Genomic DNA, 26,202 nt, shown 5'->3' on the forward strand with positions numbered 1-26,202 from the left:
TACTGTCCAGTCTTCCATTCAGTACTACCTTCAGATGTTCTTGAACCTATGCTTTTTCTACTCCAGAACTGTCATGCATACTGTTCCGTTTTCCTGGAATGTTTTGTCTGACTGATCAGCTCAACTTGTCTTCCACAGGGAAGCATTTCCTGGTTCCCAGATCAAGAGGGCCCCTCTCACCCCATTCATGTTCCCATAGCTTCTCTTCCCCTTCACAAACTTGGCACAACTGTATACTTATCTGTGTGAATTTTGTTTGTTTAATTCCTGCTTTTCCACTAGAAAGAGGGAAGGGTCATTTCTGCCTTATTATTTTCTGCTCTCCTGACACGGAACCCAGTTACCTGGAACCTAGTAAAGTTTAGGTAAAAATTCACAGAATGATAATAAATACATGTTTCTTCATATCCCCATAGTTTAGTACAGTTTTCTGACTCTCTGGAATGCACCAGTCCTGTCCAACGCCTCCTCACTTTTCCTCCTGGAAGACTCCTATTCTTCCTTCCTGACCTGGTTTTAAAAATCCTTCTTGGCAATTCCTTCCTGGTTCCTTAAGGCAAAGTTAGTTTCTCCTTCTGTGTAAGCTAATAGCCTTTTCTTTCCCTCTGTCATAATTTCATTAACTTGCTTGTGAACCTTCTTCCAGCTGTGGCTGGACTTCATGATCATGTTCCTCATTCTCATGCTAATAACTCATTTGCTGGATGAATGAAAAAATAAGCTAATGAGATCACATCACTTAATCGTAACTTTAAACTGAGGAACATAGGTATGACTTGCCCCCTACCATATATGCTAAACTCTTGGGTCACGTGTCGAGCTCTGGTGCTGCATGCCTCTGGCAGAGCTTTCCTGATGTTCCTCTTGGGTCTCTCCAGCCGGGTCCAGAGGACTTCTTTGATGCAAGCTACTGGGTGAGTTCCTATAATGGGGAGGGACTTGGGATTCTGCTTCTAGAGGGTGGGGAGGGGAGATAGAGTCCCAGCTCGGGCCCCTCTCCCCATTACCACTGAGCTGTTTTCCTGGGGGAGCCTGACTCTGCTTTTGGTGTCACATGGAACCACTGAATTAATTGCTCAAAGCCAATAGGCCTTAGTTCCAGACTAAGAGTGATAAGGAGAGACCATGACCATGATGATGGAGCGAGGATAAGGTCTGCATCAGGATGAGGGAATGAGGAAGAAATGCTTCACGGCCCAGCCTCTCACCACCTTCAAATGGGAGTTCCTGGTATTTTCCAACAGCTGCTCCCTCCTTCCCAAGGTGCTCAGCCTAGGAAAGAGCCCTTGCCCCTGCAGAACTGCTCCAGTACATCCCTGGGTCCCGGCCCTGGGCAGCTGGGTAGGAGGCCTGCTGTGTTGGTTCATGTCTGCTGACCAAGTGGAGAGAAGCAGAAGCGGGGCTGGGCAGAAGTCATCTGGGGAGATGCAGCTGAGGGACCCCTCCCAGCACAGCCCCATCCTGTCTGCCCTCAGACCCACTTGCTCTTCTCTTGCGCAGCTCAGCTCCGCCAGCTGCCAGAATGAGCTGTGCGATGTCTGGGAATGGCCTTTGGGAAAGACCCCCCTGCCGTGTGTTAGCAACACTGCCAGTGGGGTGGGCAAGAAACACCTTCTCCGGGTCAGAGAGGTGGAGCAGGGCTGATATCATGGACGATGATAGTAATAATAGTGGCTCTTGTTTACTGAGCACTTCCAAATCACCAGGCCAAGTAAACGCCTGACACAGATTGTTAGAGTTGTTCTATTGAAGCACCTCTCCTCTTCAGATGTTCTTCAAGAACCCTCTGCAAGTGGCAGATACAAGACTCATGTGTCCATGAGACACCCTTCTAAAGCACCTTCACCCTCGGCCTCACCGTTTCTGGGTCCCTGGCTGCTGCTTGCACTTCAGCTGCTTCTGTGCCTCAGCTCCAGCCAACACCCAGGGGCACCGTCATGCCAGCCCCTCAGCTCATCTGCACACTGTACACATCTTCTTCCTACCTCTGGGCTTCCATGTTGCCTCTGAGGTAGGAGGTGCCACTTTCAGGTCTCATACACACAACCCCAAAGCAGGAGGTTGGGCAGATCTTTGGCCAATGGAGACAGTACACACATTCTTTCTGCATCCTTCCCTTTGGCTGGGCCGTGCTGAGACTCAGAGTTTCATACAGCTTCTTGGAAGATGGCCCCATGATACCAAACAATCAGTTGATTTCACGTAAGTGAGAGCCAGCTCAGTAGCACACGGCATGTTGGCTCCCCTGGCTTCCTGCCTCGCCCCCTTTTCATTTGTTCTTGTTTCTCAAGAACTGCATACCATAATAAGGCAGTAGCGTATCTTCTTGTGCCTTGAGCTCTGCTTTCTGGGGTACCCAGGCTAAGGCAAGCTTCTGGGAAAACAGACATGAATGCACATCATTTATGCTAAGGACGGAATAGAGGTTGTGGAGAGTTCCAGGCTGGAGGATGTGGATTTTTTTCTGTGATAAGAGGGAGCTGTAATTTGCAGGAAGATAACTTTTGCAGCCTGGTGGGGGATGGGGGGGATGGTGAAAAAATGCAGGCTCAGATATACTCTGGGTGGCAGCAGGCACACAGGTCTGGGAGGTGCTGGGCTGAACTCAGGCAACTCTTACTTGTGTGCTTACTTGTCTGGTGGCCTGTGGGTGACCACCCTTTCTTTGGAAGAAACAGTGGGCGAGGGAAAGAGATGAGCCCCTGCTGTGGAGCCTCACTTATCCCTTGAGAGAGTGTCTCTGAGCCCCTTGAGCGCCATTATCAGTCACCTCCATGGAGAGTTCCATGCTTTGTCAAGGGCAGGGCGTTAGAGACTGGTGTCTCTGATGTGCGACTCTGAAATTCAATTCTGGGAAAACATTGCCTAAAATGGCTAAATGCTTCAGAAGTTCTGCTCTGAGACCAGAGCTCTTTGCCCCCAGAACGGAACAGTCTTAGCTCTTTGTTCCTCCCCATAGAAAGGACTGTCCCATGCGACTACCTAATAGTTTGAGCCTGGTAGAGCTTCCTTGGTTCAGCCCTATACCATTGACCTTGACCTCATCCCTTAGGTATTTAGCTGTCCTGCTTCCCTATCTGTCTGACTCTACTCAGGTACTCATTCGCAAGCACCATGGATGTTCCCTCACAATCATGGTGGTTTCCACTGACGCAAAGGTAATTGCCAGCAGCTATGGCAGGAAGTTCCAGGGAGTAGATTTTGATTTTGCGTGGATAGCCAAATCACGTTGGAGGAAGGGTTAACTCAGTTTGAATGAAGTAGGCAGAATTGCACTCCACTGGGGCTGAATTCACACCAGGACCTGAGGATGCCCCAGCACTCCCAACTTGGCTAGCATCCTTCACCCAGCAGCATAAAAAAGGCTCAATAAATAATAATAGTAATAATAATAATAATAATAACACCAGCATCCTTGTCACTTAAGGGGGCCCTACCCTGTACTCAGCTCTCACGTCTGCCCCTGGCTTGGGAGCCATGATGACTTGGCACATTTTCTGGTCACTCCACCCACAGCTCTTCCTATGGGCACTTTTCTAGCAGCTGTTCCTGCCTGGACACGAAGACAAAACCAGTCTCTCACCCAGATTCCTTCTCTCCTCCCCTTTCCCCATTGTCTGTGCACAATGACCACTGAGGCTACTGATGCCCACTTGATAGCAGTTCATAGAAGAGGATATTCAGTTTTCCCAGCAAGGGAAGGTGTGGGAGGAACACTACTGATGCCTTTTTTTCTGTACATCCCTTCCCAACCCTCAGGCTTCTAATCTCCATGGTTAGAGGAGAGATTTTCTGATTGATGTGATCATGACATGTCTTCTTCCATCTTTTTAAAAAGAAAATATTTTATTTATTTGACAGAGATCACAAGTAGGCAGAGGGGCAGGCGGGTGGTGGGGGGGAAGGGGAAGTAGGTTCCCTGCCAAGCAGAAAGCCCAATGCCCAATGCAGGGCTCAGTCCCAGGGCCCCGAGATCATGACCTGAGCTGAAGGCAGACACTTAACCAACTGAGCCACCCAGGGGCCCCCTCCATCCCCCTTTTTTTTTTTTTTAACCTATATGTGTCTTCATATTTCAGTTTGGTTTCTGATAGACAAAATGTGATTAGAATTTACCTTTTAAAAAATCTAGTCTGAAAATTTCTGCCTTTTAAATGGAACTATATATATAATTTACATTTAATGTCATTATTGCTATAATTAACTCTAAATTTATATGGTCTTTCCCTCTATTTCCCATTTGTCCCATCTGTTTTTTCCCTACCTTCTTTGTTTTCATTTTTACATTAGAGTATATTTTTTATAATTCTATTTTCTTTCTCATATTGGCTTATTACTGATACCTTTTTGGTTTGGTTTGGTTTGGATTGTTTCCTTACTGCTTATAATATACATTCATCTTTAATTTGTCACAGTTTACCTTCAAGTAATATTATGCCAACTCACATATAACATAGAACTTTATAGTATACTCCCTCTTCATTCCTCTCCCCAAACTTTTGTGTTACTCTTGTCAAATATTTTGTTTGTACATATAATATAAATCCCATAATATATTGTTATGATTTTTACTCTAAACAATCAATTATCTTTTAAAGATATCTTAAATATCTTAAATTCAAAATCTTAAATATCTTAAATTCAAAGTTTTTTTTTTAAATATTTTCCCACATATTTAGCACTTACCATCTCTTCATTCCTTTGTGTGGAATCAGATTCCTATTTGATTTCATTTTCCTTCAGCACAAAGTTCCTCCTTTAACTTTCTCATAGGACTTGTGATCAGTTCTTTTGGCTGGTAGATGTCTGAAACAAATCTTCATTTCATTTCAGTTTTGCAAGATTTTTTTTTTTGCTTTGTATACCACTCTATACATTTTCATACAACTTAAAAGAAGTTGCTCAACTGTCCTCTGGATGGCATTGCCTCCAACCATGGGTCTGCTGTCATTCTTCTCTTTGTTCTTCCTGGCTGTTCTCTGGCTGCCTTCAAGATTTTTCTCTTTATCACTTTAAAAATATATATATTTTATTTATTTATTTGAGAGAGACAGAGATAGCCTGAGAGAGCATGAGTGGGGAGGAGAGGGAGAAGCAGGTTTTCTATTGAACAGGGAGCCTGACGTGGGGCTTGATCCCAGGGCCCAGGGACCATGACGCAAGTGGAAGGCAGACACTTAACTGACTGAGCCACCCAGGCGCCCCTTTCTTTATTACTTCTTAAGCAATTTGACTATATGTATTGGTGTCATTTTCTTCATGTTTCTTGTGTTTGGGAGTCAGTTGAGTTTCTTGGTTCCTTTTATCAAAATAGGGAAAATTTTCAGCTCTTCCTTTTCTTTATCTCTCTACTCTCCTTTGGGGCTGCAATTATTCCTCTATTATGTGCTTGAAGTTGTCCTACAGCTCATTGTCCTACATGCTCTGTTTTTATCCTTAAGTCAGTGTTTAATCTATGGTTAGTCCCATCTGATATGTTTTTCATCTTAGACATTTAGTTTTCTTATCCCTAGAAATTTGATTTGGTTCTTTTGAAAAAAAAAAAAATCTTTTATATTTTTCCTAACATGTCCATGCTTTCCTCTATCTTCTTGAACATGTGGAATGTATTTATAATGACTTTTTAAAAAAATGTTCTTGTCTGCTCTTTCTATCATTGGTGTCATTTCTATATCTATCTCTATCAATTGATTTTTTTTCCCATTATGGATTTTATTTCCTCGTTCTTTGATGCCTGATAATTTTTTAAAAATATTTTTTAAAATTTTTTATTAAAGAGAGACAGAGCACAAATAGTGGGAATGGCAGGTGGAGGAGAGGGAGATGCAGGGTCCCCATTGAGCAGGAAGCCTGATGGAGGGCTTGATTTCAGGACCCTGAGATCATGACCTGAGCCAGAAGGTAGATGCTTAACCAAATGAACCACCCATGTACCCCTGTGCTTGATAATTTTTAATTGAATGACAGGTAATATGAATTTTACATTGTTAAATGTGGGATATTTTTAAATTTAAATATTTTTGAGTTTTATTCTGAAACTCAGTTAAGTTCCCTGGAAGCAATTTGATCTTTTTTTTTAAAAAAAATATTTTATTTATTTATTTGACAGACAGAGATCACAAGTCGGCAGAGAGGCAGGCAGAGAGAGAGGAAGGGAAGCAGGCTCTATGCTGAGCAGAGAGCCCGACGCGGGGCTCAATCCCAGCACCCTGGGATCATGACCCGAGCTGAAGGCAGAGGCATTAACCCACTGAGCCACCCAGGCGCCCCGCAATTTGATCTTTTGAGACTTGCTTTCAAGTTTCTTAGATAGGACCCACATAACCTGTAGTTAAGGACCCAATTTTCCCATTACTGGGGCAGGTAGTGGTTTGTAAGTAAGAGAGGGTCAAAATAGGATTTGCAATTAATGAAACCACTCTGGCAGAATGAAGAAGATAGAAGGGAAAGGATGGGACAGCAGAGAGAACCCAAGCAGCGCCTACTGCTTATCCAGACAAGGGAATGGAGAAGACTGTTCAGGCAATAGCCAGTGCAGGGGTTGGAAATAGGGTTGGAGTCAGTGGTGCTTTGTGTGGGCCAAGCAAGAGGGAGAAGACTGAGTCTGAAATGATCCAAGGTTTCTCATTTGGGCTTCTGGTGGATTCAGAGGAAATGAGATCCATGTGAAGCCATTAGTGGGGTTTCCAGAGGCCAAGAATTTCCAATCACTCTGTGTTGAATTTCTTTGTCTACAAGCAGAAATCCAATTCCAAGAAGGAGGCAGAGTTAGGACCCAAACAACCTAGACCCCTGCTCTGGGTATCTGATGGGCCTTTTCCTCTGGAGGCTCCAAAGAGTACCAGTATCCAAATTAAGATCCTAAGCATCCATGACTTCTCTGCCTATAACCTCACAGACTTTCTCCTGTTTAAAGAGAAGATTTTTCTGTGTAAGTGTACCATCTGGTACCAGAGGAGCTTGGCAAGTTAGAGGCTTTTATAGTACTGACTTTTTATAATGTGATATTAAAATTACATTAATATCTCTGGTGCGACAATTATATTAGCCTAGGATTAAGTCTGCCACTCTCTAATGAAAAAATGTTAATGAAGAATTTCATTCATAAAATGTTGAAATGGGCTCCCCTGTTCTCACTGAACTATTCAGAGAAATTTCCTCAAGGCCCACAGAGTCTATGTTTAGTCCCAATCTGTGATCCATCCTCTATGCCTATTTTCAGAAAATGTTCCTCCATAAGCTACGTACCACATGTATAAATTTCCCCCTTTCTTTGATGCAGCAACATGTTTTCTGGCAAGACATCTGAGAGCATTAATCAAGTATGCGCTGGGAACCATGACTTTGGGGATTAAAATGTACTTTGCTACACCAGGGTAAAGGAAGAGTTAAGGTTAAAAAAAAAAAAGTTAAGAAGTGAGACCCATTTACTTCCTCTCTCTCCTTCCTCCCTGGCTGTAAATTTGACCAAGAGTAAATGAAGTGTCTCTAATTAGCTTGTCCAAGGAACAAAGTACCCCCCACCCTGTTAAGGGCCCAGAAAAGCCATGAACTTGGGCTGCCTGCAAAGGCTCTTGTTTCCCCCAGGATAATCATTGTTTGGGGCCCCAACCTGACAGCTGAAGAAAACGGAAATTATAAACGTAAGTATCGCAGTTCATACACTTCGCAAATTGTTGGGGCATTCTCTCATTTCCTCCCTCTCCTGTGTTTCACACATATGTGCACACCCAAATAAGCCAGCTAAAAGTATAGGCAAAGTCGCATTCAGCGTCTGTTGTAGTTCTTAAAGCCATTAAAAACAAACAAACAAACAAACAAACAAACAAAAACCCCCCAACTGTTAACTGAAGCCATTAAGAAAACAAAAACATTAACCAAAGGTAACAGAACTCGCCCTCAGTATTATACCCCTTCTATTGCAAAGGGAAAAAAAAAATCTGGAATGAAGGGTTAAATTATTTGCATAGTTAATGTCATACAAATTGTCTGAAAAGACGCAGGCCCCAGCTCTGTCTTCCAAAGCTAAGAAAAGGCTAACTATGGTGTCTGTCTCCTGGCATTAAACAGGCAGCTCTTAAATGATCCCAAATACCAAAACATGCCCAGGCTGTGTTTCTAAAGCACTGAAGTTGAAATTTCCCACATAACAAACCCCCAAAACATTTGGTTTCCAGCAGTGCCTGGATATGTTCAAGCCTGATTCTGTACAAGTCCAGGGTAAAAGAATAGAAGACTCTAGAAGGTGGAATGCACGGGGTGGGGTAAGGAGGAGATGAGCGGGTAATTGGTGAGGATAGGAGAGCCGTGAAGTGAAACTGAATTCAAATAATGGGCTAAAAATAGAAACAGTCTCCTAAAAGGTAAGGAAGAAACAACATATTATTAAAAGATAATTTTCACAAAAAGGTAAAATCCTGACTGGCACACAGATTTAAAAATGTGCATGTTCAGGTATTTATTTTCCTCATGAAATGAGGGAACCAGGCAGATATTCAAAGGAATAGTCAGAAACATCCAAGTGGATATTGAGTAAATAATGTTGAGATGAATTGGAGATAAATGGAGATAAAACTGGGTTGAGGAAGTCAATTAAATCTCTATCAGTACATAATTTACATATCTATCAGTTATGATTAGCTTAAAGACAGTACAACAGGAGAATCTGATAACCAGGGAGGGTGTGTTCTAGACATGCATAGTTTTCCACTGAAACAAAAAATTGTTTCTACAATATTCATAAAAGTCTGCTAAGGGGAAGTTGGGTTCTTGGTGGGAGGAACACCCCTTCCCAGAGAGGACGGTGTCACAGAGTGGTTAAACCCATACAGAGGCAGGGTGGGGTGTCAGTAGGAACTCCTCCAACAAGGGTTGAGTCAGAAAACAAGAGACACAGACTAGTAATTTTATTATTTATTACATTTGGTCATCTGCGTGTATGCACACACATGCACACACGCACACTAGCTCTAGTATAGAATCAGATTATGAAGGCCAGAAGAGGCCTTCTTCATCTTGTGGTCTAGGCTGAGACCCTGGGCTGGGATTTGATTGAGGTCTCTTAACTTCTCCGTGGCCATGAGCTTGGTTCTTTAAAGTTCATGAGCCTAGTGGAATCTACCTAGATGACTGTGGACAATCTACAGTTTGTGACAAGTTTCCCCACCCCCACCAGGCATGCAAAGTTTATATGTATAATCAAAGTGTATTTTTCTGGGGATGAGTTCAGAATGTTGATCCCTGGCTTTACATTAAACCCAGCAGTACACCAAGTATATGTCTGAATCTAGTTGTAATAAATGAAACTGAAATGTGGCTACCTTCATGCAACTTTCAAAAGGCTTTTTATTTTTGGAGGAAATATTTTAATAGCCCACATCTTAAATTAAAAAAAAAAAAAGGCTAAGAAATCTGAACAATGTGTTCCTTTTCCCTGTAATAAGTGGAAACATTCCAAATCACTCCGTTGTTCCCTCTACAGTTAACTGTTTCAGAATCTGAGCCTCAAGGCTGACCCAAGTCTTCAGCTGTGGGAATGTGAAAAATAGAGGATGGTTTAACTCCTCAGTTCCTGGTGTGCTTTGTCTTTCTTTCCATCCCCCTCCCCCAGCTCTGGAAATCTCTAGGGTAGGAGAGAGGAGAGGGGAGGGAGCCCTCTAGTAGGGGACTTCAAGATCAAATGGACAGCTGACTGAAGGCTGCTGTTTAGGATTCCAGCTATCCCCTGTCTCCGCTGCCTCCCCACTTTTTGTTCTCTCCCCCAAATCCAGGGCCAGTGATGGAGACTCTGCTGTTGGAAACTAAGTGAGTAGAAGAAGTTGACAAGGAGCAAGTTGAGAATGAATTGCAGGCACCATGGTCAAGAAACAAGACTTGCAGTATAACCTACTGTAACTGATCTGCATCTCAGATCACCCCCAAATGTGTGTGAGGTGATTCCTCTAGCTTGGCATTTAAGATAAGGGTTAACCTACACATCATACAGAGTTCCTCTCCAGAAGAAGCAAGTCAGGGCCCAGGCAACTGGGAACCAGCCAGAAGGGATGGACATTCCTAGGGCAAGCATGGCAAGGCAACTGCCAAAGATGTCCTGAGTGCCCTTCACAGAGTGTCCCCCACTTTAGGGCCACTGGCAGCTTTCAGAGTGGATTTTGCATCAGGATGTGCACCTCAGGTCCTTTCTGAGCCTCTGGCTTAGGTGCTCCTTGGCCATTATCACCAATCGAGATAGTGAAGACAAGAGAAAGAGCAAACTTATGGGGGAAGAGGATATTGAGAGGAGGTTTGGACATGGTGAATATGGGAGGCTCCCAGGTAGATATCTCTCCTAAATCAGCAGATGGAAGAGTCTGGAATTCAGGGAAGAAATCAGGCTTCCCAATTTCAAATGGGAGTCCCTGGAGATAAAAATATATGTTTATAAAAAATAAAAAATTTAAAAAAATTTAAAAAATTAAAACAAAATTTTTTAAATAAATAAATAAACTACCAAAAAAAAAAAAAAAAAGGGGGGAGTCATCCATTTATAAACCCTTTGAGTGCCAGGCACGGGTCAGAGTTCCTTTGCAGCGAAAGAGTGATTGGGCTGACCCTAGACCATGCCACCACTGATGTTCATAAACATTTAATGCAGGGAAACCACTGCAAATAGGACTGGGAGATACCAAGACCTCCCTGCCCACCACAGAAGGGCTTGCTATGGTTGATCCTTACTTCTCATGGAACATTGTGTTCAGTGTGGGTGAGTGGGATGCTCTGATTCATCCTGGGAAGGGTTGCAGTGTGTGCTGATGCTTTAGTCCAGTAGCTGGATTTTCTGTCCATATTAGGCTGAGAGTAGGGGTGTCCTCTGGTGCTGTGTAAACCATCAGTGGGTGATCCGTTTGCACCTGTCACATCATTCGCTGATGACTTCAATCAGTTACAGCAGCCAAGAGAAAAGAGGGAATGTGTGGGCAAGATATTGAGTCACCCTGTGTTATCTGCCCTCTGAAGACAAAAAAATGCCCACTCCAGGCATCCCTAGTGACTCCATGCCAGGTTCTCAGACAAACATCCTCTTGAAGCCTCCTGTTCCTTCTTCCTTTCTCGCTTACTCAGTCTCACCCACTCTCAGCTAATTAGGTGTGCACTCAGCCTTAAGGGTCCAATCATCCACAGTCCAGGACTTGGAGTTTAAAGAAAGGGGACCAGACTCCAGGAAGCAGTGAGACCTAATTTGTTATGAGCCCTAATGATGAGCCAGAAAACCTGGATTCAGATCCTTGCTTGGGTCGTGATGAGTTGCATGGTGTCCCTCATCTTCCTGACCAACTGTAAAATGAAAATGTTGGAAATGATGCTATTAACTTCTAAAGATCTTTTGAAACTAAATGAGAGGTTGTATTTTAAAAGAGTCCAGCATGTACTGAGAGCTGACATTTTTGAGTGATTACATTTGATCGGGCAGTTTTATAAAAACTTTTTTTATTTACTAACTCATTCATCTTTGTAGCACCCTACAACAATCCTAAGGTACAATTCTCCTCACTTTCTAGGTGAAGAACTGTGATGTGTTAACTGTTCAGAGTCCAGAGCTAGAAAAGTGGTGAAACCAGAATTTCCCCCCACTCGAAAGTGTGTAGCTCGAGAGCACACAAGCTCAGTGTTTATATCAATGATTCTCAAAGATCTCCGGGCCAACCGCCCCAGCAACATCTGGGAACTTGTTGGAAATGCAAATTCTCAGAACCCACCCCAGAGCTACAGACTCAGAAATTCCAGGGGTGGGAAGCAGCAAACTGGTTGGACAAGCCCCCACCACATGATTCTCTGACACTCAGTCAAGTTTGAGAATCATTAGTCTATCCTATTTATTCTGTCAAGGTTAGTGGAATCCCAAAGAGGAGTTAGAAGCCTGGTCCAGTTGTTTCCTAGTTGTGGGACTCAGGCAAGTCATTTAATCTCCCCAGGGCTCATTTATGTCACCTCTGTATAGGGGAGAAGTATCTGCTTTATAAGATTGTTGAGGACTCTGGGGAGCCTTGGTGGCTCAGTGGGTTAAGACTCTGCCTTCAGTTCAGGTCATGATCTCAGGGTCCTGGGATGGAGCCCCAGATCGGGCTCTCTGCTCAGCAGGAAGCTTGCTTCCCTCTCTCTCTCTCTCTCTCTCTCTGCCTTCCTCTCTGCCTACTTGTGATCTCTCTCTCTCTGTCAAATAAATAAATTATATATATATATATATATATATATATATATATATATATATATATACAGACTGTTGAGGACTCAAAGAATGGAATGTGAACAGTGGACTAGAGTGTCACTGGGCATGACTTACTGTTGCTTCCCCACCCACTGCTCTAGCTCGTTTACCTACTCTCTTGCTCTTACATTCCTCCCCCTCAACCTTCCCTACCCATATTGGATTGATTTTAATCATGAGAGAAAAGGAGGAATTCACAGCAGAACTGGTGTGAACCTGAGAAGGTGGGCCATGCCAAGGTGGGGGGGTCTCTTTTCTATGTTGGAAAAGTTGGGCCAAATGCAGCCCCTGCAGTGGGTGGCCTGGGCCATCTGTGTCCCAGATGCCTGGGAATGCTGCTTTTGCCAAAGTTCCTCCTTCCTGATGCAGCCTCCCAGGGCCCTGGGGTTGCCTTACAAAGACCATAGCACTTGCCCTAGGAGGGGTGATTTTCCTCAGGGAAACCAGAATTGAGATGGCAGTTTACTCCATCACAGGCAAGGCACTCTTCAGAATTGTCTGCTGGAATGGTGGTATTTGACCTGACTCTCTGAGGTCAAGACTTTGCCTTGAGCCTGTACCTAGAACAGTTCCCATAGCAATGGCCCCTAAATATTTCTTAAAGAATCTATTCCTTCTTCAGACGTGCTCATGGATCCACTACTGGGTTGTTAAAAGACTCAGATGAGTTAATGATACAAAAGTGCCTTGTCACTTTTGCTTTTTGTATTTTTTAATTTACAGTAGAAGTGTCTTTGTATCTTAAATTTACATACAGTTGCCTGGGTTTTAACATATACAAGTTCATGTAAGTGTCACCACAGACAAGATAAAGAACAATTCTAACACTATAAAGAACTCCCTCATCTACCCTTTTACTCAGACTCTTCCCCCACCCCAAGCCCCTGGAAACCTCTGATCTATTCTCTGTCCCCACAGTTTTGCCTTTTCCAGAACACCATATAATGAAATTATACAGTATATAATGAAATGTATGCCTCCCCAAAATATGCTTCTTTGGCATGAAAATCATTTTGAGCTGATTATTTTAAGAAACAGTAGACACAGAAGTTTTAAAAACAGAGTAGAAGTTACCCTTTTGTAAGGGATATTTACATTCAAAAAGGAAGCCTTCAATTGCAAAGATGTCTCCTTCTTTGTACCAGGAAGAAAAGGGAGACTCTAAACCTCCAGAGTTATCAGGGGAGAAGGCACAGTCTTCAATCTGCATAACAAAATCTTACCCTATTTGCCCTGCATTTCCTAGTAATTTCCCATAGCCAGCTTCCCTCCACCCATGCCCCAAACTTCTTTCTTATGTCTTTAGCTGAAGATGGTATTTAAGGTGGTGGCTTGGACCACCTCAGAGAGTTACTCAGTTTTTCTGGGTATCTCTCATACATATATGAGGTATATATTAATACACTTCTGTTCATTTTTTTCTTGTTAATCTTTTATGATAGGGGGTCTCAGCCAAGAACTCAGGAGGGTGAAGGGAAAATAATTTTTCCTCCCGTGCAATAACCCTTGAGACTGGCTTCTCCCACCAAGCAGCATGCGTGCGAGATTCATCCAAGTTGTATGCATTGATGTTTACTGTTCTTTATTACCCAGTAGTATCATATCCTGTTTTGTGGTTGTACCACTGTCTGTTTATACATTCACCCAATGAGAGATATTTGAGTTGTTTCTAGATTTTGGCAACTGTAGATAATGCTCTTATACACATCCAAGTACAGGTTTTTGTATTAACATAGGTTTTCATTTCTCTAGTATAAATACCTAAAAGTGGGATTGCCAGGTCATATGGTAAATATATGTTTAGCTTCAGAAGAAATAGCCAAATTGTTTTCCACAGTGGCTGCTCCATTTTGCATTCCCATTAGTAATGTATGATGAGAGTTTCAGTTGCTTCATTCTTCATTTGGTATTGTCAGTATTTTTAGTTATTCTTATAGGGATGTGATAATATTTCACTCTGGTTTTAATCTGCATTTCCTCAATGACTAATGATGCTGGAGATCTTTTCATGTATTTATTTGTCACCTGTCTGTCTTATTTGGTAAGGCACCTTCTCAAATCTTTGCCCACCCACTCAAAAAATTTGAGTCTTCCTGAATTTCAAGAGGGTTTTTTTTGGTATATTCTGGGTATAAATCTGCTGTCTGATCTCTGATTTACAAATATTTTCTCCCAATCTGTCAGGTTTATACTCATTCTCTTTAAAGTGTCTCTCACAAGAGTAAATGTGTTTAATTTTGATCAAATCTAATTATTTTTTCCTCTATAGATCATGCATTTGTTATTGTACCTAAGAACTCACAAAGAATTTCTATGTTTTCTTCTAAAAGTTTTATTTCTTTATTTTTAAGATTTTATTTATTTGACAGAGAGAGAGACAGCCAGAGAGGGAACGCAAGCAAGGGGGAAGGGAGAGGGAGAAACGGGCTTCCCACTGGGTAGTGAGCCTGACGCAGGGCTCAATTCCAGGACCCTGCGGTCCTGACCTCAGCCAAAGGCACATGCTTAACGACTGAGCCACCCAGGTACCCTTTCTAAGAGTTTTATAGTTATACATTTTTCCGTTTAAGTCTATGACCTATTTTTAGTTCGTCTTTGTATGAGGTATGAGGAATAGGTCAGTGTTTATTGTTCTTGTGTGGGTTGTCTACTTGTTTGGGCACCATTTGTTGAAAGAACTCTCCTCTCTCTATTGAATTGCCTTTTCCAACTTTTCCAGAAATCAAGTGCCCATACTAGTGGGGGCCTATTTCTGGATCGTCCTCTCACCAAAACCACACTGTCTTGAGGACTGTCACTTTACAGTATGTCTTAATGCTAGGTAGTGTGAGTCTCCAAATTTGTTCTTCTTTTTCCAAAAAGGCTTTGGCTTACCTTCCCATACAAATTTTAGAGTCCTCTTGTCCAGACCTCCAAAGACTCTTGCTGTGGTTTTGATTGGGAAGGCCTATAGGTCAATGTGTAGAGAATTAGCATGTTAACCATGGTGAGTATTCCAATCCATTGACATGCTCCAGTGAGGAGGCTGGAGAATGTTAAGATTATAAGAGCATCCTGGCTCTGGACCCAAATCTGCCAAGTTGGGTGATCTTGGAAAAGTCACTTCCCCTCTCTGGCTCTAGAGTTCTTCAGCCATGAAATGGAAAGGTTAGATTAGATCAACTGAAAGTCCCCTTTTCAGTTCAGACATTCTGTGATTCCCAGTGTAACCTTGAACTGACCTTCCAGAACATAAGCAATATGTTATTGGGTCTCCCCTCAGGGCCTGTCTGATGAGATGATCCAAAGGCCACTGTATCCAAAGGCCAGCTCCAAAGCAAATTATTTAATGTGGGAGACCTGCTGATTCAAGACCTCAGAGGTGAGGACTCTTTCTCATTCCTAGAACACCAGAGGCCAGGTAAGAAGTCCCCCAGTGACAGCCCATCTGGGACAGAGCAGCAGATGTGGGTTTATGTTACCCCCAGTTTAGGAAAGTAGCATGAAGAGTAGGCCTTTCCAGGAATGCACAAGAGAAGAGCTTCTTACCCCCATCCCACCCTATTCTCATGTCCAGGCGATGGGGAGAAAAGCCCGGTGACCGAGCAGCACTATTTATAGTGCTCAAACATTGGAGGCAACCCAACTGCCCAGCCATCAGGGAACGCTTAAACAAAGTATGGGACATCGGGACCCTGGAATCTGGTGTAGCCAATAACAATGACAAGTATGTGGGTTATGCATTGAAGTGTGCAATAGATAAAATAATGTCAAATAAAAAATGTTGGGAATCAAATAGCACTTGCATACCATTACAGTAATGCTAACATGTTTAGAAATTACATTGACAGGATTTGGAAAGAAATTACTGGTAATGCAAACAGTCTGTGATTGATAATATGAGTATAATTGAGCAGCTGTTCAGCTGAGGCACTGTGGTAAGTGCTCTGGGAGATTCAGAGAAGCTTGTGGCCTGAGGCTTGCCCCAGGAGGACCTCACAGCCGAGCTGGGAATCTATCACCAAACACAAGACTGTGAGTGAATTCTGACTGGAGGCTCCTTCCACAGTTATTCCGCCTCAAGCTTCCAAGTCGAAGCATCAGGAATCTTGTTTGAGAGGGGCTTCTACAGAACAGCTCTCCCAGGCATCTCATGGATGCTGGAGTCACATGATAAAACAAAGTTTGGGCTAGCTGGAAGCCCACCAGCTCAGGCCTCAGCCCCAGTTCAATGGCTTTGGGCCTCCAAGACTCCTGGGGCCATGTGATAGACTGAATCCCCTTCAGGTGTGCCTTGTGGAGTTCCCCCAGACTCCTGCTGGGGACTCTGACTTCTGGAGCTCCTGACCCACCATCTTTGGAAGGTGGGGTAGAGGGGGTAAAGACTCCCACCCCTCTGGTGGGTCAGCTGCCCTGAGAGCTACTCTTCAGAGAGCTGTTCTAGGCCAGGCTGGCTGGGCGCAGGAGCCCGGATTTGGACCCAAGTGCCACTTGCCCGCTAGTGGTCCCAGGCAAGAGACTTAAAGGCCCTGGCCTCAGTTTGTCCATCCATACAAGGAGGGATGGCGTAGTGCACTTCTACGTCTGTAACATGAAGCTTTTGTTATGTCTGTTGACTGATGAGGGATAGAAGCTCAGGGAGACTCAGTGACAATGCCCTGGGCCACAGCAGTGGGCACTTCCTAAGGGCACACAGTGGCTGGTAGCTACTCGGTTTGTTGAGAGTCCCGTGTTCACCATCAGAGCAGCTCCAGCCCCAGCTTGGCCTCTGGAACCCAGGAAGGGAGTGGCCTTGAACACTGGCTGAGTGACTAACACTGGGGCCTGAGGGCACCCTGTTTAAATCAGGCTAGTACCTTTTGATCCTTGAGGGCACAGGGGGTTCTCTGGGGGAGACGCCACAGAGCCAGGCTCTCTGTGTCATAACTGTGTCACCCCTTGTTGATAGTTAATTATTTAATTATGGTAGAGAGGCAGAACCAGAGAAGAAATGCCAACTTTAGGTCAGAAATAGCACTTAAACCATGAGTAACTCACATTAACTCCGATGACAGGCCTACTCTGCTGCGAACAGCATGGAAGGGAGCTGGTCTTCCAGGAGACCTTTGGTTCAGGGCAACTGAGCATGGCTGGTTTCTAGGCTGAGGAGGCAGGAGAATAGGCCCAAGTGTCCCCCTGCAGAGTCGGTCCCCACCCCACACCAGCTGGGAACTGCGGGTTTGGGTGGTGCCTAATTAGGTGATTTTAGACACCTTTCCTTCCCCAATGAGAGCTGAAGGAAGAAGCTGCTTGCTTCCCTATTCTCTCCAGAAGGAAGTGCTGTTCTGTTCCCCTCTCCTGGTACCAGGGTCCTTCCTCACTGATCCTTTAGAGCCAAGCTATCCTATCCTCAAACTTTTTTGGGTGACCAAAGAAATCTGTGAGATGGAGTGAGAACTCAATCATCCCTTTTGGTATTTAAGAAATGGTTACCTTAGGGACTCCTGGGTCGTTCAATTGGTTAAGCATCCAACTCTTGGTTTCGGCTCAGGTCATGATCTCAGGGTCCTTAGATGGAGCCCTGTGTGGGGCTCTGTGCTCAGCAGGGAGTCTGCTTGAGATTCTCTCCCTCGGCCCCTCCCCTCACTCTCTCTCTCTCAAATAAATAAATAAATCTTTAAAAAAAATAGTTGCCTTAAAGGAGGAAATGTCCCCATTAATGTTTTGAGACATGTCAGTCAGTGCCCACATTCCTCCACATCATTGAAAGGCACTGAATGTCTTCTGTCCCCACACCTTCCCAGTTACTGCCCCCTGCTACCTTCCCACCTCCCTAAGGATAGGTGACCATGTCAGTTATCATCCAACTGAGGTATCTCTGAAGAGGGAAGGGAAATGGGGCTATGTGTGACTCTCCTGAGGCAATAGGCACGAGCCATGACTGTCCCTGGCAAAGCTGGTCATTTTCCTAAGGACAGAGTCCCAGCTGCTTTCCTTGTTACACGGGATCACTCATGCTAAGCCCCTGCTGGCGTTGTGGCCTCATGTCTGGACACACTGGCCCTGTCTTCCACCCTCTTGGCCCCACATTTCTTTTCCAGCCCACTCTTTCCCCTCTACACCTTTGCATATGCTGTTCCTCTTCCAGGAACTTCTCTACCCACCCCCCCACCCACCCTGAACACCTTATTCCCAACTCATCCTCCAGCTAACAGCTTCAACAGCATTTCTTCACCAAAGTGTTTCACAGCCCCTACTCCCAACCCCGAATCTGGGTGAGCTGTACCTGCCTGGTGCATCCATGTTTCGCCTGACCACCCCGTCACTGTACTTACCCTTAAGGTCTCCACTGGACAGTGCTCTGTGAGCCCAGGGGACATGCGTGTCTTGACCACCATTGTCTTCCTAGATTGAATATCTTCCCAGCACAGAGTAGACGCTTGTTGAATGAATCACCTTATCAGAACTTGTGCCCAAGATTATAAATTCATTCTCACTGAGGCAGAGTATTTTCATTCAACACATGACAAAACCCCATTTAGCTTAACCTTAAAATGATGACATTCTGATTATAAATTTCAAATGCCAGCAGCCAGCTTGGAAATCACCCCCACGTAAGTGGTAGCAAATTTCATTGAGAACTGACCCTGGTCTTGTTGAAGGTCAGGGCTAGAAAATCTCTTTGACACAGATGCACCTGAGTGCACTTGTCACTCTAGTCCTTGGGAATCCTAAGATAGCAAATATGTCACTTGGAACATTTTATTTTATTTTATTTTTAGATTCAGTTTATTTATTTGAGAGAGAGAGAGAGAGCATGAGAAGGGGGAGGGTCAAGGGAGAAGCAAACTCCCTGTAGAGCAAGGAGCCTGACACAGGACTCAAACCTGGGACTCCAGGATCATGACTTGAGTCAAGTAGTTGCTTAACCAACTGAGCCACCCAGGTGCCCAGAATTTTATTTTTTTTAAACACTGGCCTTTGATCTAAAAAATAAAAATGTTTTGGTGCAATTTAGAGTTTGTAAAATTTTTCTTGTATATTAAATTACCTGTCTCAAAACAACCAGCAAGAAAGCAAGGCAAACCCTTTTGAAGATGAAAAGCCCAAGACCCAGAGAAGTTAAGGGACTTGCTTGAGGCTTCTTAGTCAGTACATAGCTGAGTCTGGAACCCAGCTGGGTAGGCTGTCCAAACCCAGAGCTGTCTCCACCACAAGTCCTTGTCAGCACGGATGATGGAAACAGGGGCCATGTTCTTCCCAACAGCAAAGGGGTGGGCGGCCTGGATATTGACCTTGGCTTTTAGATCAGTATTACTGACTGATCACCATGTTTTATTTTTCTCTAGTTGATTATAGCTCCTTAAGGATAAGGTATACATTCTTTTCATGTTTACATATTTCAGATCCTTATAGGTTCACATGCTGCTAGAATGTAAGCCTGAAGAGGTAAAGGACTTGCCTCTTATTCACAGCCACATTCTCTGCACCTGCTAAGTGTGTATAAGTATTTACTGAAGGAAACTCTTTTTATGTTATGGGGGGCCTGCTGTATAGCATGGGGCATAGCAGGTGCTCAGTCAATGCTTGAGAATCCTGCAAAGGTCAACACTGGCTCCTTCTTTAGAAGGGTGATTCAGTGGGACAGATGTCCTGGGAAGAAGGCTGGCTACTGAGACCAATTAAGGAATATCGATATTTGGGAGACAGCTGTGCCTTCAGCTATATGGTCTTTCTATTGAGAGAGAGGGTGTTTATAACAGCAAATGGCAGGAACACAAAGGAAGCAAAGCCCAGGGCTCAGTCTCTGAAGCATTTCAGATGCCACCTTCCAGAGCAGAACGATTCATTTCACACCAAGATCTCCACTCAAAATCCTCCTGCTATGACAGTCCACTATGGAAGGGATGGTGGGTCTTTTTGTACTTGGACCTGGGTGGGGAAGAGCAAAGGGTGACCGTGCATCCAGGATACAAGGCATGTGTGCTCACTGGAGAGCCTGAGGGCAGTGGGGGCTCTGGTCTGGGCCAGGCCCACTGTGAGCGAGATCATATGAGGTCTGATACTTCCTCTCTGTAAATCTCGGGATTCTATGGTTATGTTATTTTGGCACCATTGGGAGAGAGTGCCAAGCTGGTAGGTTAGCCTGGCCACTAGTTTCCTACATGTGGCTGGTTTGGAGAAGCAGGGTAGAAGGAACAACCTGAGCCACAAACATGCCTGAAATGTTCTTTTGTAGAGAAAGTGCCCACAGCGCCGTTTCCTGGGGTGCTACAGCTCAGTAGTAGACTCTGGGCTGACAACAGAGAGAAAGCATGAGTCTGGTGGCAGCTGGCAGAGCCTCCCTTGTTGGCCTGTGATCGTCTCTTGGCAAGGAAGGAAGTCTTAGACCTCAGGACAGGGAAGCAGCCGGTTCACTCAAGTGGCTCTGAGCCCGGGCCAGCTGCTGGGAATCCTGGATTTCCTCTGCTTCCACAGGTGACACGGGTCCGGATCAGTCATTTGGAACCCAGGTGTGGGTGCCATAGACATTGAAAGCCATTCAGGGTCAGAAGTCATTGGATTATGACCCAGGATAGAACCAGGGGCCCGAGCTCACCTAGTGAGGGGGGTGCCTGTTAGAAAGGAGTGGCCTATCAGTGGAGTCAGGTAGGTTTACTACGAGTGAGGCCTAGGATGGGGGAAAAAGAGAGGGTGAGCTTATTAGAAAGTTCAGGGCAATGGTACCACTCACCCCTTCCCCTTCTATTCTGACACCATGCTGGAAAGTTGGGCTCAGCTCATACTACCTAAAGTTAGTACCAAAGAGCATCTAGTCCTACACTGTCTTCTACAAATGGTGGAAAATGAGGCCCCCTAGCCTTCAGTGACTTATCCAAAGACTTGCTTCCAGGCACATGAGGAGAACTGGTTCCCTAGACTGGTCTTAGGCCCCTACCTTCACCCCCTCAGACCTGACAGGATGTTGTGTAGCCAGTGCTAAATGGAGCTGGAGGACGGCCAAGTCTAAAAAGACAAGAACAAGCATGCCAGAGGGTATCAGATGAAGTCACAGACACAGATGTCAGCATCCTGGAGGATAACAAAAGATGTGGCAAGAGACAGAGGTTGGACGAGGAAGGGCGAACTCTCAGGAGTTTGTTACACGTCAAAGGCAAGATGAGTAAGTTGCCCACACTCCTACTGTAGTACTCACACTGATACAGTTATGAGTATTAGCTTCTACAAGTGATTCAGTAGCTGGTGAGTTCCTTGGGGGCAGGAGTTATGCCTTATTTATCTTTGGATCCCTGGTACAATCCCTGACTCCAAAAATGGTTGGTAAAGGAATGCATGCATGCATGAATGAATGAATGAATGAATGAAAATGTCAGCAGGGCCTACAGAACCTTTGGAATTCTGTTCTCTGCTCTGTCACCTGCTCCAAACCTGGAGCACGGAACTAAAAAACAGTAGTACCAACAGTACTCCTGTCATGGGGTTGTATGAGGATTAAATGAGATCAGGCATCTGAAATGCCCGATAAATATTAGGTGTTTTTACGATGACTATTTTCAGGAAGCAGAACCAAGGGGGACATTAAATTCAATGATCCTGGAGCATGGTGTGTAGCTCAGTGAGAAATGTAGGCTTTGGTATATCATGTGTCTCCATTTCCCTTGGCATTCCCACCTTTCTCTCCTCTCCCCACTCTGATTGCTGGAATTCACCTGCTCTTTTTCTGAATCCACCTGATCTTAGATGGGAAGACCTTTATTTGAGGATGTGGGCAACCTTGCTTGTTTCTAGCCTATGCCATCATACACATCCTGGCTTTAGAGGACAGCACAGACAATAAGCCCCCCTGCTTTTATGGTTCTGCAAATGATGGTATTCCAGACTCCATGGCACCTGGAAGAACCAAGTTATCTGAGACCTTGGCCTTCTTGAATCAAGTCACACCGTGATGGTGGGCAGCCATGCCACATGCCTGCTCCGAGGCCATCTTGAACAGGGTGATAGGACAGGGCAGTGAAGGTCAGTCTCACCATTCTGACCACCTCTCCTTCTAAGCTCTGGGGAACCCTAGCTAATTCACAGGGGAATGCATGTATCCCCTTTTGGCCAGGCTTGATGATAGGAAAGCAAATCACCAGGCAGAAAATAAGAAAGATACATTAGAACTAAATCCTGAAAGGCCTTATATGCCAGGCTATGGGCTTCTAGGCTTTCACCAGCATCTGATGGGGAGCTGTTGAACATTTCAGAGAAGAGATGTATGTAACCTGATCCAAAATCTGTGTTTCTGAGAGGTGATCTTGCAGACATGCAGGGAGAGAATTAGCATGGAAGGATAGAAGTGGGAGGGAATTAAGAGCAGCAAGGAGTCTCCAGGGGCAGAAGATGACTGAAAGGTGGGAGGAAAATCATTCCAGAAGACCTCCCTTGCTACCTGATGGATCAGAACCAGGTCACGTGGCCATGCCTGGCCACAAGGAAGTCTGGGAAAGTAAGCAGCTGGATTTGCTCTGTCTTTCATGATGAGTGGGGTCTGCCTGTGGGGAAGGGGGCTGCTGGGGAAGGGCAGTGGGTAAGGCAGCCAGCCATGAGTACTGGTTACAAATAGACCAAGTATGGGCCTCCAAAGATGAAGGCCAGGACCATGGTCAAGAGGAGGGAGAAGAGGAAGAGAGTGAAAGAGGTACTGTGGAGGTAGAATTGGCAGGGTTTGGTAACTGACGACGGCTTAGGGAAAGGGAGGGGCTGCAGAGCATCCGGAGGGCCTTTGAGCCAGGGCAACTAGGATAGTGTGATGTGTAAGCAGAAATGGGAGGGGGGCCACAGGGGACAAATAGGTGGTAAGCTCTGGGGTCTTATGGGTTTGAGGTGCCTATGGAACATTCAGATGGGAACTTCCAAGTTGGAAACATGGAACTTGGAGGGACTCAAGAGAAAGTCCCTATGTTATAGTCCATCAGCTTCAGTGCTAAAGGGCTCCAAAGAGAAGACTGGATGAGCCACATGAAGGGCTTCCTGCAAGAGGTGAGCAGGAAAGAGAGTTTCAAAAAGGAAATGCCATGGAGAGAAACAAGGAGGGTCACATGGAATAGGAAATGCCGGTGCAAAGGCCAGAAAGGGACAGAGGTCAGACTCATAGCTGCTGGGGAGAACTAACCTATTACAGACAAGGAGACAAACTTCCGGGTGAGGCTCGGTCAAGGTCAGGGTGGAAACAATGCTGCTAAAGGGATTTAGACTTGGAATGAGGAGCTTAGGTCTCCTAAAATAAGAAAGAGAGAGCCAGTGACTTTTCTTGACCTAGAGAGGATGACAAAGTGATATCTGAGAAAAACCAATCTTGTGAGTACTTCCAGAGCCTATTGCCTAAGAAGTTCCTCACTTGGAAGAAATAGAATATTTTCCCATTATGTGAATCTTCAGAGTTTAAAACAAAAAACAAAAAACTTCTCATCTCTGCCACTATCACCTTATGGAAGAGGGTTAGGGAGAGTCATCCCCATTGTAGACAAGGAAACAGACCCTGAAAAGTTAAAAGTAACCTCCTTGATGTATGAAAGGTTAGATCAGCACAGGAAAGGAGACTCGACATCGTTAGTCATTACAGAAATACAACGGATAACCACTGTGAGCTACTGCGACTCCCCACCAAAGTGGCTAAAATTTAAAAGACTGACAGCACCAAGTGTTGGTGAGGGCAGACAGCAACTGGAATGTTCATATTGTAGTGGTGAAGTGGGAGCCGGTACCTTCACTTTGGAGAAGCTGGGCAGGTTCTTACCATTTGGGCTTTTTAGCTATAAAGTTAAATAGACATCTTGCCAAGTGAGTCAGGAATTCTAGTCCTAGGTATTTGCCTGTGAGACATGAAAAATATCTGTCCATACAGAAGCAAGTGCACATGTACCCATCACAGCTTTATTTATTATAGCCGCAGGGCAGGAAAAGAAACCAACATCCATCAGTGGGTGAGCAGGTAAAAGTTGGGTGGCACAAGCATACAATGACATACGACTCATCAGTAAAAAGACAGGAACTATGCCTATAGGCAATGACACAGATCAGTCTCAAAAGCCTGCTGAGAAAAAGGAACGTGCTGTTTGACTCCTTTTATATCAAATTCTAGAAGACATAGAACTAAAAAGTGATCAGTGGTTTCCTGAGAGTTGTTGGGGGAAGGGCCTTGGGTATAAAAATGCTTTAACAGAGGGGGAGGCATCTGCAGGGGTGTATACATTGTTGAGAACCCATTGCACTGAACCCTTAAATGGGTGCATTTCTTGTAAGTTCTATCACGATGAAATTGATTTAAAAGAGAAGGAAAGGTGACGTGCTTGCAGTCACCCAAGTAGGGAGTGTAAGAGTGAGGAGTAATGTCCCACCAGTGCTGCTCCAGGCTGGCAGGGTGGGCTTTGAGCAGGGGCTGGTGGGGTGTGGAAACCAGGGTACATCAGTGCAGGTGGGCCAACCGGGGTAAGGGAAAAGATGGGTGGGCCCTAACCAAGGAACTCAGGGGCCCACTGGGCCACAGAAGAGCAGAAAGAGGACTCAGGTGGAGAGTGACAGCCCAAATAAGTGGGGGAGCTGGGGAGAGAGGGAGCTGGGAGGTTGAGAGGCAAGTGGGTAATGAGTGGAAGCCTCTGGCAAAGAGCTCCACGGGGGCGGGGGTTGATTTCAGGGAGCACCCCAACTGAGGCAGTCGCTTGTCTTTCCAGAGGCTAGATCCAAAATGCTGCTCAGTTTCCTCTAAGACAAAGACCAAGGTCATTGTGAACTGGATCTTTCTAACAAGTTCAAGGGAAAGAGAAGAATGACTTTCACGCATGGGGTGAGCCAGAGGTGTCTCCTTTCTGGTCCAGCCTATGCAGATGTGTTTGATTTCCTTGAGTTCTGGGAGGGCATATGGTATGGGTGTGTCTTCATATGCCCCCCCCCCCCCATAAAAGGGACCCTACTGGAGGTCGTCATCCAGTAAGTGCTAAACTGATGCAGTTTTGTAAAAAAGTAAAACTACACAGCTTTACATTCCTTTGTGTTTCTCAGTGTCCTAATCTTTACAGAGGCATCAATGTGTCCTTCCTTAGTCAAAACACAGATCTTCTTTACACTGAAATGGACTTGAATAATCCCAACCTTATTAACTTCTCTGCATGATTAGAGTTGAATTCTAGGAGCGGAGGAATACAAGACACCTTATTCCTTTGTCTTCCTCATAATGCCTGGAGTTAGTCAACTGTGCAAAAAGATTGGTCCCCTCGATTTTTTCACTGGTCATGGTGGTCTGCACTCGTTGGGATAGAATGTTAACGATCTCGAGCTACAGACTTTATGTTGTTGGAGCCGCACACGGAGAGAAAAAAAATACATATTTTGAATCATTTAACACAGTCTCTCACCACGCCGCCAAACTCCATAAAAAGCTCCTTTCAATGTCTCTGTTCTTTCCCCCACAGTCCTTGGCTTAGTCTCATCACTATCCCCAGAAATTCAGCTCTGGCCCTCAGCTTACAAACCCAACTCAAGCGTGGAGCTCACCAACCCTGCCCATCTTTGCAAGCAGGTGAGTGATGAGTACACACCGAAGGCGGCGTGCCCTGAAAGTTTCACACCTACGCACACCCACAGAGCATTCACCCCACAAAGCACGGTTCTTTCTAGGCAGGATGTGGCAAACATTGTTGGTGCCTATTTGGCCATCATTCCCCAGACTTTCTGGCCAAGGGAAATATCCCCGGGGCCTGGCAAAGTGTTGTAACTGGTCCAGGCCAATGGTTCTTTGTTGTTGTTGTTGTTCAAGACTATATTTTTAGAGCAGTCTTAGGTTCAAAGTGACATTGATGGGGAAGAGACAGAGTTTCCCCAAATTCTCCCTGCTCCCACACATGTATAGTATCCCCCCCCATTATCTCCATCCCCCACCAGAATGGTACCTGTGTGACCAAGGATGAACTTGCACCCACATGTCATCATCACCCAGAGCCCAGAGTATACATCAGGGTTCA

General features: G+C 44.9%; 1 long non-coding RNA gene across 1 annotated transcript in view; it reads left to right on the forward strand.

Moving 5' to 3' along the window:
• LOC309871842 overlaps nt 1–25,758 on the forward strand; it is a 40,245-nt gene extending 14,487 nt beyond the window's left edge. Inside the window, exons 2-3 of the long non-coding RNA XR_014315519.1 lie at nt 15,507–15,605; nt 25,654–25,758. This is a non-coding gene — a long non-coding RNA (uncharacterized lncRNA). The remainder of the gene's footprint in view (nt 1–15,506; nt 15,606–25,653) is intronic.
• Nucleotides 25,759–26,202: the final 444 nt, after the last annotated feature.

Source organism: Mustela nivalis (genome assembly GCF_964662115.1).
Source record: "Mustela nivalis genome assembly, chromosome: 8".
Lineage (NCBI taxonomy): Eukaryota > Metazoa > Chordata > Mammalia > Carnivora > Mustelidae > Mustela > Mustela nivalis.